Source organism: Phaenicophaeus curvirostris, chromosome 6 (genome assembly GCF_032191515.1).
Source record: "Phaenicophaeus curvirostris isolate KB17595 chromosome 6, BPBGC_Pcur_1.0, whole genome shotgun sequence".
Classification (NCBI taxonomy): domain Eukaryota; kingdom Metazoa; phylum Chordata; class Aves; order Cuculiformes; family Cuculidae; genus Phaenicophaeus; species Phaenicophaeus curvirostris.
Window position 1 is genome coordinate 11626496 of NC_091397.1, and position 9903 is coordinate 11636398.

Sequence of the window (9903 nt, forward strand, 5' to 3'; positions counted from 1 at the left end):
TTTACTAGCTGCTTGAAAATTTTAAAGGTAGGATGCAGCTACTGACTGTATTTGGCCATCCTAAATTCTTCAAAGAAATACTAGGCTTTCAAAAGATACAACGCATGACAAAGTACCAGCAGCTTTAGCACTTGCTTAGAGGGAACAAGTAAAACGTTGTGCATGAAGAGTGTCAGTTTACCAATTCTGGGAACAACGAACTTCCTTGTTTCAGTTACTGAGTGTTCCTCCTCCTAGCTTACCAATACGATTTTTACACTTCCCTCATACTTCCCTACATTGCTAACCAGAGAAGGGCCAACACACATTCACAATGCTGCCTGTGACTCTAGGAAGTACAGTTGGCAAAAGTAAAGAAAACTAATGCAACTCTGCTGGGCAGGACTTCACGGACAGCGACTTCTTCAGAAAAAATTCAGATGTTAGCAGAAGATACATTAGTTTATGATGAAAGACAAGACTACAAATATCACTTGAAGGTATAAGGTTAATATTTAGGGCAGAGTTCCAAGGGTGAGGTTAGAAGTCTGATGTTCTTTAACAGGTCTTAATAGGCTTATCTTAGAATATTGCTATTATTTGGATTCAATTTTTTCAAGTTTGCAACTCATGCTGCACTTAAGAAGAGGTCAAAAATTGCATTAGGAACTTACAGGACACAAGGTTTTTAGTGCTTTGAATTATTCTTTAAAATACACACACTGCTTAAAAGCCGATTTCTTAAGTTCTTCATGAACAATTACACTTGCAGACCACACAAATGTCAAATTCATGGAAACAGAAATCCTACACCAAAGATCTCAAATTCAAATCCATGTAGAACTGGAATTCCTGAAAAGATTTGATGCGCAGACTAATGGGACAACTGTCCCAGTGCTGCCAGAACACATCTTCAGTCAGAACAGGTCTCAGAAGAGACAGATAAAAGGGTCCACAGCTATGTAAAGTCTAGGTGAGAGGCATATACAGAACCCAGTAAGATGTTGATAATTCCATTGATAAAAAGGTACAATGACAAGTTTTCTTCCAATGTGAATATATACAATAGTCTTTGACTAGGCAAAGATTTTTAATAAACAGTTGATCTGGATGAGGTTGCCTAAGGCTTTGGGATTTAGGGGTTTTTTTGTTTTACTTGAAAGGCATTCATTTTCCTAAACTATTACTTTAATTTTTGAAACATGTTAAACACCAAATTTGAAGTAAAATGAAACTACTTAGACAAAAAGTGTCATTTAACTTTAAGACTGGGTAATAAGGCAGCTAACATTTTTGCCAATGATTATTTCATTAACCTCTTTGCCAAAAATAGAGTTTAACCCAAATAATCCAGTCATTCTAGTATCACTTCCTCTTTAGAAAAAAGCCACCGTCCTCCATTACAAGCTTCACCGAAATCAAAAGCAACTCTGGCTTACTTTTAAAAACACTGCAGGAAAGACTATCGCTTACTGGGTATACATTTGTTCACAGTTAGAGCACCCCACCTTTTCAGAGTATCACTGTAATCAAAACTACTGGTAATTCAGGTTTTTGACTCACTCGTAAAGGATGGACTGGTACGACACTTCAGCTCAGAATTAAGGACAATAATTCTTCATTGCAAGTCAAAATTCCTTGAATCCAGGCAGTTAAAACACACAACATGAATTAAAAAACAGAGAATTATAATCATAAAATAGATAAGCAAAGTTGAAACCTGTTCAGAAAAAAAAAAAAGTACTTCCCTCCCTTCTTAATAATACACATCTCTTATAATACAAGTCTTCTAGACATCTACTATAAAGAATTGGACAACAAGCTTTAAACAGGAACAGGGACACAAATTCAAGCTCTTGGAGACATGCCAGGGCAGGCAATGATGTTTTGCCCAAATTGTTTGCCTTGCTACTTTAAACAGCAACATGTTGACCATTTTCTGCCCCCATCTGTCCTGCAGTAACAACATAGAACGGGAACGAAACTGCAAGATAAGACTGCAAATTCTGCACATACAGGTAGCTACTTCCATAAGCTTTGGCCCTCAGCACTTAAAGTAACCACGTCTTGATGCATTTTTTACTTCTGCTGTTTTTCTAATTTCTAGAACAAGAATCAGAAACTAGTAGGATACATCAAAGAGTTTGAGCCTAAACCTTCAATGCCAGGGTATGAAAAAGCAAGCTACTTTGGACATTGGCCTGTTGATTCATCAGTTCCTTGTTTGACCAACAGTCAGAGTCAGACTGCTGTGGGGCAACCCACCACAGCATCACAACCTGTAAACATATGTTTATGGATACTAGCACTGCCTGCAAACAAAACCATAAAGCTGCCAAGAGACTTCGGTGTAAAGGTTCTCCAGTATTTCATTGTTTCCAACAAGTGATACTTACCAAATGGTTAAATGTTTTTTTGCTCAACATAATTACTATTTAACTAATATTTTGTTTCTCAAGATTCCCTGTCAGATCATTGGCATCCTATGATTATAAGATATCTGAAAATAGATTGCAGAATATTAGGTCTGCTGAGAAATACAGAGCAACGCTTTAATGGAACGACAGGAATCTACAATTTTTTTTGAAGTCTGTTTTCCATTACCAAGACAGATGAATATCTGCCTCATGAATACCATCAATACTGTACTAATTATCATCATTGTTGCTTATTTCCAGAAGCAGGAGTGAAGGGCCACTATGAAGTTGAGGGAGAAAGAATCTAAGCAAAGGGAAAACACTGTTCTGATACTTGTTCAAGAAAACTTGTTCAAGGCAAAATTAAATTATACAGTATTTAGACTTGCAAAAGGCCCAGCACAAGCTTTAGATACAACTCTATGTTCTACTGCTACACTTGAAACACAGTGTATTCCTGAACATGTCCCATGTAAACTCCTGATAGCATCTGAAGGTGCAATTTCCAAAGTCTGTATCGCCATGGTTTGCCAAGTTCAATGCTGAAAGTGATACAGGCATTTTAGGAAGGAGTCACTAACAGATAAAGCAATTCTAGGTCTAACCCATCACAAACTACCATGCCAGATAGATGTCTATAGATAACTGTTTCTATACATCTGTATGTGCAACAGTCAGAACTCAAAAGTTGTGTATAACTAATACTACCTTACATGCACATACGCTGAACTCAAGAGCTTTATGAACTCTAGACGGCCATAAGGGCAATCCAGAATAAACCTTCACTGTAGGACATACTCTCAGGGACACCAGCTCCTTACGTGCCAACAGCCTTATGCGAATAACAACAGAGCTGCTGGAAGTGCAGAGGCGGCAATCCGTTCAGCTTATGAACGAATGATTCCTTTTGTATTACATCATTCAACTACCCATTAAGGAGCTGGACTGACAGGATCCAGAATATGCATAGCCCAGCCCTCCATGGTAAATGAGCGTTCGAAAAGATTAAGGCTCAAAGAAATTGGTGATTCATCAGGGCATCAAAACAGCATTTCCCCAATTCCCTGCAATGTTCTAGGCCAAGTAGCTAGCCACATATTAGGAACTCCTGTCAGACTTCCAATTTTGGAGTTAATTGCTGTTCCTGAAACACATAGCCAGACACAAAATACCTGCAGCAGCACACATCACAGAACAAACGCTGTCATGGCTTTCCTAATCGCACAATTATACTTTAATACTGTCACACCTAATTTAAGAACTCCAAAGCACCTCTGTTTTCCGCAGGTATTACTTCACAGCACCTGCTTCCTAATACAAGGGGAAACACGCCCCTTTTAGAAAGGGTGCATAACAGCAGCACAGACACAGAACACACAAACGCGAAAGAACAATGAGAAAATGGATAATAAATCTTAGCTCTGTCAGACCACCAAAATGTAAGAAATCAGCTATGATTAATGGAATATCTTTCTCTCTTGCACTACTTTGTAGAATGCAGCTAGATCACTTTAAATGAATGGGTGCTACAGAGATCGACTTCTGGTCTCCTGCTGCTAACAAGTTCCTCAAACTTACTGGGTTTAGATTTTTTTTTATTATAAGTCAGTCAAAGCCAGCATATCCAGAAAAAGGGAAAGAAACAGATCATTGGAAAAGCAATGGGTCTTCAATTATCCAGTATTTTCAGCACCAGATTATTTTTACTGACCAGGTGAAATATCACTGTGTTTCATACTCAAAGAATATGAGAGACCTTCTTTCACATTTCACTCATACGACACATTAGCTTGCTTTGAAATTTGCACATAGTTAAAACACAGAAAAAGAAAACAAAACTTCCACAAAGCACTAGCTAAGAACTGTGTTTATAAGATTTTCTACTGGTACCTTTGACAAAGCAAATTACTAGTTCAGGGAGGGAAAGGTGTGCTTGCATCTTTTCTTTTTTGAAGTATCACATAAAACTAGCATTATTTCAAAGTTTAAGTTTTACATTACATTCTCCTCCCTAATTTAAAGGCTGGCTTATGTGATGAAACCTACTTGTCTAGATCTTGTTTTATATGGGCTAAAATGACAGTATTAGATACAGCACACTTATGCCTTGCTTTGGGAACAACATCATTCAATACTTTTCTGGGGCCTTTACTACAAGAGTAGCTTCTACTCTCACCTTCTACACAGCTGTCCACATACTGTTGCCTCTTACAAAACTGCAGGGGGAGGGCTTCATTTTCTTCCTTACAACGTCTGATGTCGTAACATCCTTCCTTTCTGACTCTTACCTGTGTAAGAAGTGTGCCCAATATAAGAGACCAGCTATACTCATGTTAGCTTAGTATCACTGATCTCATACATGAATACATGTAGCTGAAGACTATTTTCAACAGTTATTTCTAAGAGTTACACTAACTAGTCCAAAAATGTAATTAGTAAATGCTTAAAGGAACAAAAGACGACATAAACCACATTTTTTTTACATCTTATTTCATATAAGAGTTCCTCACATGTGTATGTACAAACACACACAAAAATCATACTCCCAAAGCTTGATATTCTCCAGACTTGAAACTCTTCCTTTGCCCTCTTCATCTAGTCTCTTGCTTTTTAATCCATGACAGCAATACCCTTCTTGATACTGCATTTGTTCAGGACCTCTACAGTCATCTTCCTTCACAGAGCATCTCTAAGACAAGAATGTTCTTCAAGACCGATAAGGTGCCACCCTTGACCAAACATGCTCTTTCCAAAAAACACACACAAGACGATGAGTGCTTTATATGTTTATTTGCATACCTTATCTGTCAATTTGCAAGAATGTGAATGCCTGATGAATATATAAAGGCACGGTGGAATTAAACATTAATAGTGCAGAAGGGCCAAAAAGCCATCTACTTTAAAAAAATTAAACTGATGAAGTACATCTACACCCAATTATTTTCTTCTTTATACCTCCTTCCTTGCTACCTTTCAGCTGTCACTTTAGATTCATCACACAATGTGGTCAGAAACATGGCTTTTCTGTGTCTAGCGTGTGCATTTTGTGAGGTAATGTAATAAATATTTAACAAAGAGTTTATATTACCATGCCAATTAAGCTCAACAACAGATTTAATGCCAAAGCCACTGCCAGATACAAGACTTAATAGACATAGCAACAGATCTCCACAGAGCAAGTAGATTAGACAAACCTAACTGTATTTATTTTGCATTTCAGTAAAACAAACCAAGTAGTTAATTTCACTCTAATCAAGTAAAATATCACAGCCAGGAACTACCTACATGGTTATCACATCTCTCAAAAACATACACCCCACCCCAAGTCCAAATCCCAAAGCCTCAGAACTAGAGGCGGCTGTGAGATCTTCCATCTTACTCTGTAGTGAAGCATGTAAGTCCCAGCCACATATCTGAACAACAGAAATATGTACATATCAGTCATCCATAGCTTTCCAGGTGCATATTTACATTACAGCAAGCCATAAAAAGCAGCCAAGGCAGAACACACTTGGACTGACACTTTTATGCCCCAAGGCATAAATACAAGTGCGTAAATACTTGAAAAAAAAAAACCAAAACCAACCCAAACCAGAAAGAATTACAAGGGAAACAATTCAATCTAAACCAGAACATTGCATGCACTTGAGGACCTGATCATATGCTATGAAAATATACAATCACCTACTTAGGAATATCCAAGAGGTCAAATGTTCTCTATGAACTCATGCAAATCTTTTATTTTGGTTTTAATAAGGATTTCATACACACACAAAATGTAAGACAAACTAAGAATAATTTTGGCTTCCATATAAATAATATGCACATATAAATAGCAACGTAGGTAGATATTGAGTAGTTTCCTATAGTCATTATATATAAGATAGGTACTGCTTTCTGTGTACGCTTTATGAGGCCTCCCCCAAGTTTCCTCCTCCTTCACTTTGCACAAAAAATATTAATAAAACATAGTAAATACTAATGACGTTTTGACAGTCAGAGCGATTAAGCTGATTAGCTCCATATCTCAAGAATTAACCTGAAGAAACGCTTACAAGTCAGCTGGAAATGAGTGAAAGTTCAACTGATAAAAACAGTTACCAGATCAGACTCAAAACCTTGGAGTTATGAAATCCCAGCAAGTTTAAAAAAAGAACGCAACGTGCCTTGACCTTTGAAAATCTACCCAGTCCCTAAAAACCAGATAAGTGTGACACAAAACTCCAACCACATGAGAGGGTAAAGATGTTCAATGGCCATCCCGAGGCAGCACTTAAGACTCCTACTCTAATTTTACTAAGGATTCAAAGGCCAACATAGGTAGGCCAGAGAGAAGACACAGGATCGGAAGCCAGAATTCCCATGGTTTTACCCCAACTGTGACTCATATTTAAACAGTGGTTTTGAAACCAGCTTGCTCTCTGTGGCCAAGGGCAAGTCTTAACCACTTCGCTTCAATTCCCTTACCTGCAGAATAAAAATAATTACACTTATCTGCCACACAGGAATCTTGTACGACATTGCTAAGCAAGTACACGTCTGTTTAAACTGCGGACAAAGCTACGTAGTAATTTTGAGCATCGTCGCACACTGAAACCGAGAGTGAAAACAACTTGGCCGAAGCAGCCAGCGACAACAAACTCCTGGGGGCAAATCACCGTCTGCGCGGCGGCTGCTTTCCCCGCGTTCCTTCCCCCCGAGCGCGCTCGGCCGGCCCGCTACCTGGGCGCGATCGGCTCCCCCGCGAGGGGCCCGCAGTGCGGGAGCGGCCCCGCCGCTCGCCCTGCCCCCGCCGCCACCCCGGCCCCGAGCGGGGATCCCTCCTCCCCCTCCTCCCGTTCCCCCGGGAACCGCCTCGGGTGGGAAGATGGCGGCTCCGGCCGCCTCCCCGGTGCGAGGCGGGCGGGGAACGGCGGGGCGCCTCTCCCCGCTCCAGCTCAGCCCTCCCCCGCGCCCCGCACCGGGAGATGGCGGCGGGGAAGTAGGGGGGGAAGGGGGGCGGCCCGGGCAGGCCCCGCCGGCGGGAGAGAGCGGGCCTCGGAAGGCGCCTCACACTCACCTGTCACCAACAGCCGCTGCGCCCTCGGGCCGGGCCTCGGCGGCGAGAACACGGCCGGGAACGGGGTGTGGGGAGGGGTGGGAGTCGCTCCGCCGGCGCCGCTCGCTCCTGCCGCGCCGCCCGCTACCGCCGGGGCCTCTCGCTGCTGCGCCGCCGCCGCCGCCGCCGGGGCCTCGCCGCCGCCGGATGCCAGGAGGAGGAGAGCGGAGAGCGGGGCGGGGGGAGGAGGAGCAGGCGGCGGCAGCACAGCGGGGAGGGGAGGGGGGGGAGGGGGGCGCGGAGGAGGAGCAGGCGGCGGCGGCTGCGGGGCCCGAAACGTCTCCGACCCGAGGCTCAGCCACCCGCTCGCATGAGAGACCCGCTTCCGGCTCCCGGCGGAAGTCCCTCCCCCGCCGGCGGAAGGGATTGGCCCGCGGAGAGGCGCGCTCGGCCGGCACCGCTGCCCGCCGATTGGGCGCCGCGGGTCCCGCGCGCGCCGTGACGCCCAGCGGCACGTGACGCACCCGACGTCACCCGCGCCGAAGGAGCGCGCGGCGGCGGGAAGGAGCCGCCCGCGCGCCCGAGGCGTTTTGTCCCCTCGCCGGGCCCGTAGCCGCGCCCCCCGCGCCGGGCGATCGTCGCGGGAACCTCAGCCCCCTCGGTCTCTCCCGGAGGCCTCTCCTGGCCCTCCGCCGCCCGGTCCCCGCGGCCAGCCCGCCCTCCCCCGAGAGCCTTGCGAGACGTTCTTCAGGGGCCTGGGCGGGGTTCCCCTCGCACGCGGGGAAAGGGCAGACGTGGTCTCGGCAGCCCCGGGGCGGCGGCGGGGTCGGGCAGGCCGCGGCTCCCCGAGGGCTGCGAGGCTAGGAGGGCTTTGAGGCTCCTGCGGTGACAAGGGGGCGTGTTGTCGCCTCCTGATCCAGTTCCCCGTTCGAAACGACAGACCCTGCCACAGAATATTCTGGCTCTTAACATAGCGGCTTCTGCGGAGTAAGGCTGAGCAGTTGTGGCTTCAAAAGGAGCGATCAACGTAAACGGGAGGATTGTAGGAGAGGAGTGTTTCATGAAAGAGCCTTCTGCTTCGTGTGGGTCGTGAAAGCCTGGAGACCGTTCTCAGTAGAATTCTTCACAGCCTCGGTTTACCAAGCTGGGGAATAGAGTATGCTGTCAGTTATCTAAAACTGGTGAAATCCAGGAAATAGAAGAGTTCTTTTGTTTGACCAAAGAACAAACAAGTGTTGTCAAATAGCGCTGAAAGTTACTTAGATCATGATTTTTTTTAAATTACACTTAATTAGGCAAATGGAAAATGTGATTTCAGGAATTAAAAAAAATGCTAGAAAGAATCCTCTTCCAGGACTGCTCCCAGTCCTTAGCTTACCATCTACAGCAAATGTGGCAAAAACTACATCACCTCATGACCAGCTGCCGGTAATTGCCTGTACCCTGCCTGGCACGCTACTGAGATCAAAGAGATTTGATGTATTTTCTTGGTGTGCTGGCAGCTGAGGAATGTGTGCCCAGATATAAGAAAAATGTAAACTGTCAGTGGATGCTTTGTGGTAATAGAAACTACTATTTATTGTACAGCTCAAACTCAGGAGTCTGGAGAGAGAAGAAACAATGCGCATGAACAATAAGGTTGTTAGTGCACAAAAATCAAACAACACTAGACTAGTTCTTTAATTTCAATATATTAGTGATATGTTGTTAAAATGATGTTATCAAAGGTTTTTAAATTAGGAGTTCTAGTTCAGAAAAAAAAGACCAAAGTGTACTTAAGAAGATCACTCCTTTGGAAGAGGAACTGCAAAAAATACAGTATTCCTGGAAGCTAAGCCTGGAATTGAATAGTCAGAAACTCAAACCCATAAAAATCGTATACTTGAATGCCTGGGCTTTGCAGTCTTTCTAATTTTCTCTTAAGTTTAATACAAAGGGTAATATTTCCTTCCTCACAAGAGCGTAGAGGATTAGTTCATTGCAGTTTGTGAAGCACTCAGATGAAGCAATAAAAAAGTCCACTGAAACAGGACTAGATCTCTGCTTTGTGAGGAATTTCCTGCTTTGGGCTATCTTTTTATTTTCCCCTTTTCACTCCTTTAAAACACATTCCAGCAGTTTTATTCTCAAAATATGTTATCTTGCAGATCTATGGGATAAGTCTTCATGAATCACCAGTATTGAAGAACTGCTGACCCTGAACACTTGCCAAAACTCACAGACCACTCAGTGCTTTGCAATTTGTGAGATTTAATGAGCCAAGTAATATTTTGCAGTTCTTGATGCTGTTACCCAGCTTTACAGGAAGAGAGAGATATTTTCAAATGTAAAATGCTAAATGATTGCATGCAATGGGCTATTCCTGTCTTTAAACTGCGACTTAAATAGAATCCAGTAATCATTCAACACTGCATTGATTTGATGAGTGGCAAATTAAATATATATTATTTCTGTCGATGTCTTTTCATA

The 9903-nt window shown here is 43.4% G+C and overlaps 1 protein-coding gene across 1 annotated transcript in view; it reads right to left on the bottom strand.

Annotated features, from left to right (window-relative positions):
* LARP4B (La ribonucleoprotein 4B) overlaps positions 1-7838 on the bottom strand; it is a 51802-nt gene extending 43964 nt beyond the window's left edge. Inside the window, exon 1 of the mRNA XM_069859322.1 lies at positions 7456-7838. The gene's annotated coding sequence lies outside the window, so the exon portion shown is untranslated. The remainder of the gene's footprint in view (positions 1-7455) is intronic.
* Between the last annotated feature and the right edge of the window lie 2065 nt (positions 7839-9903).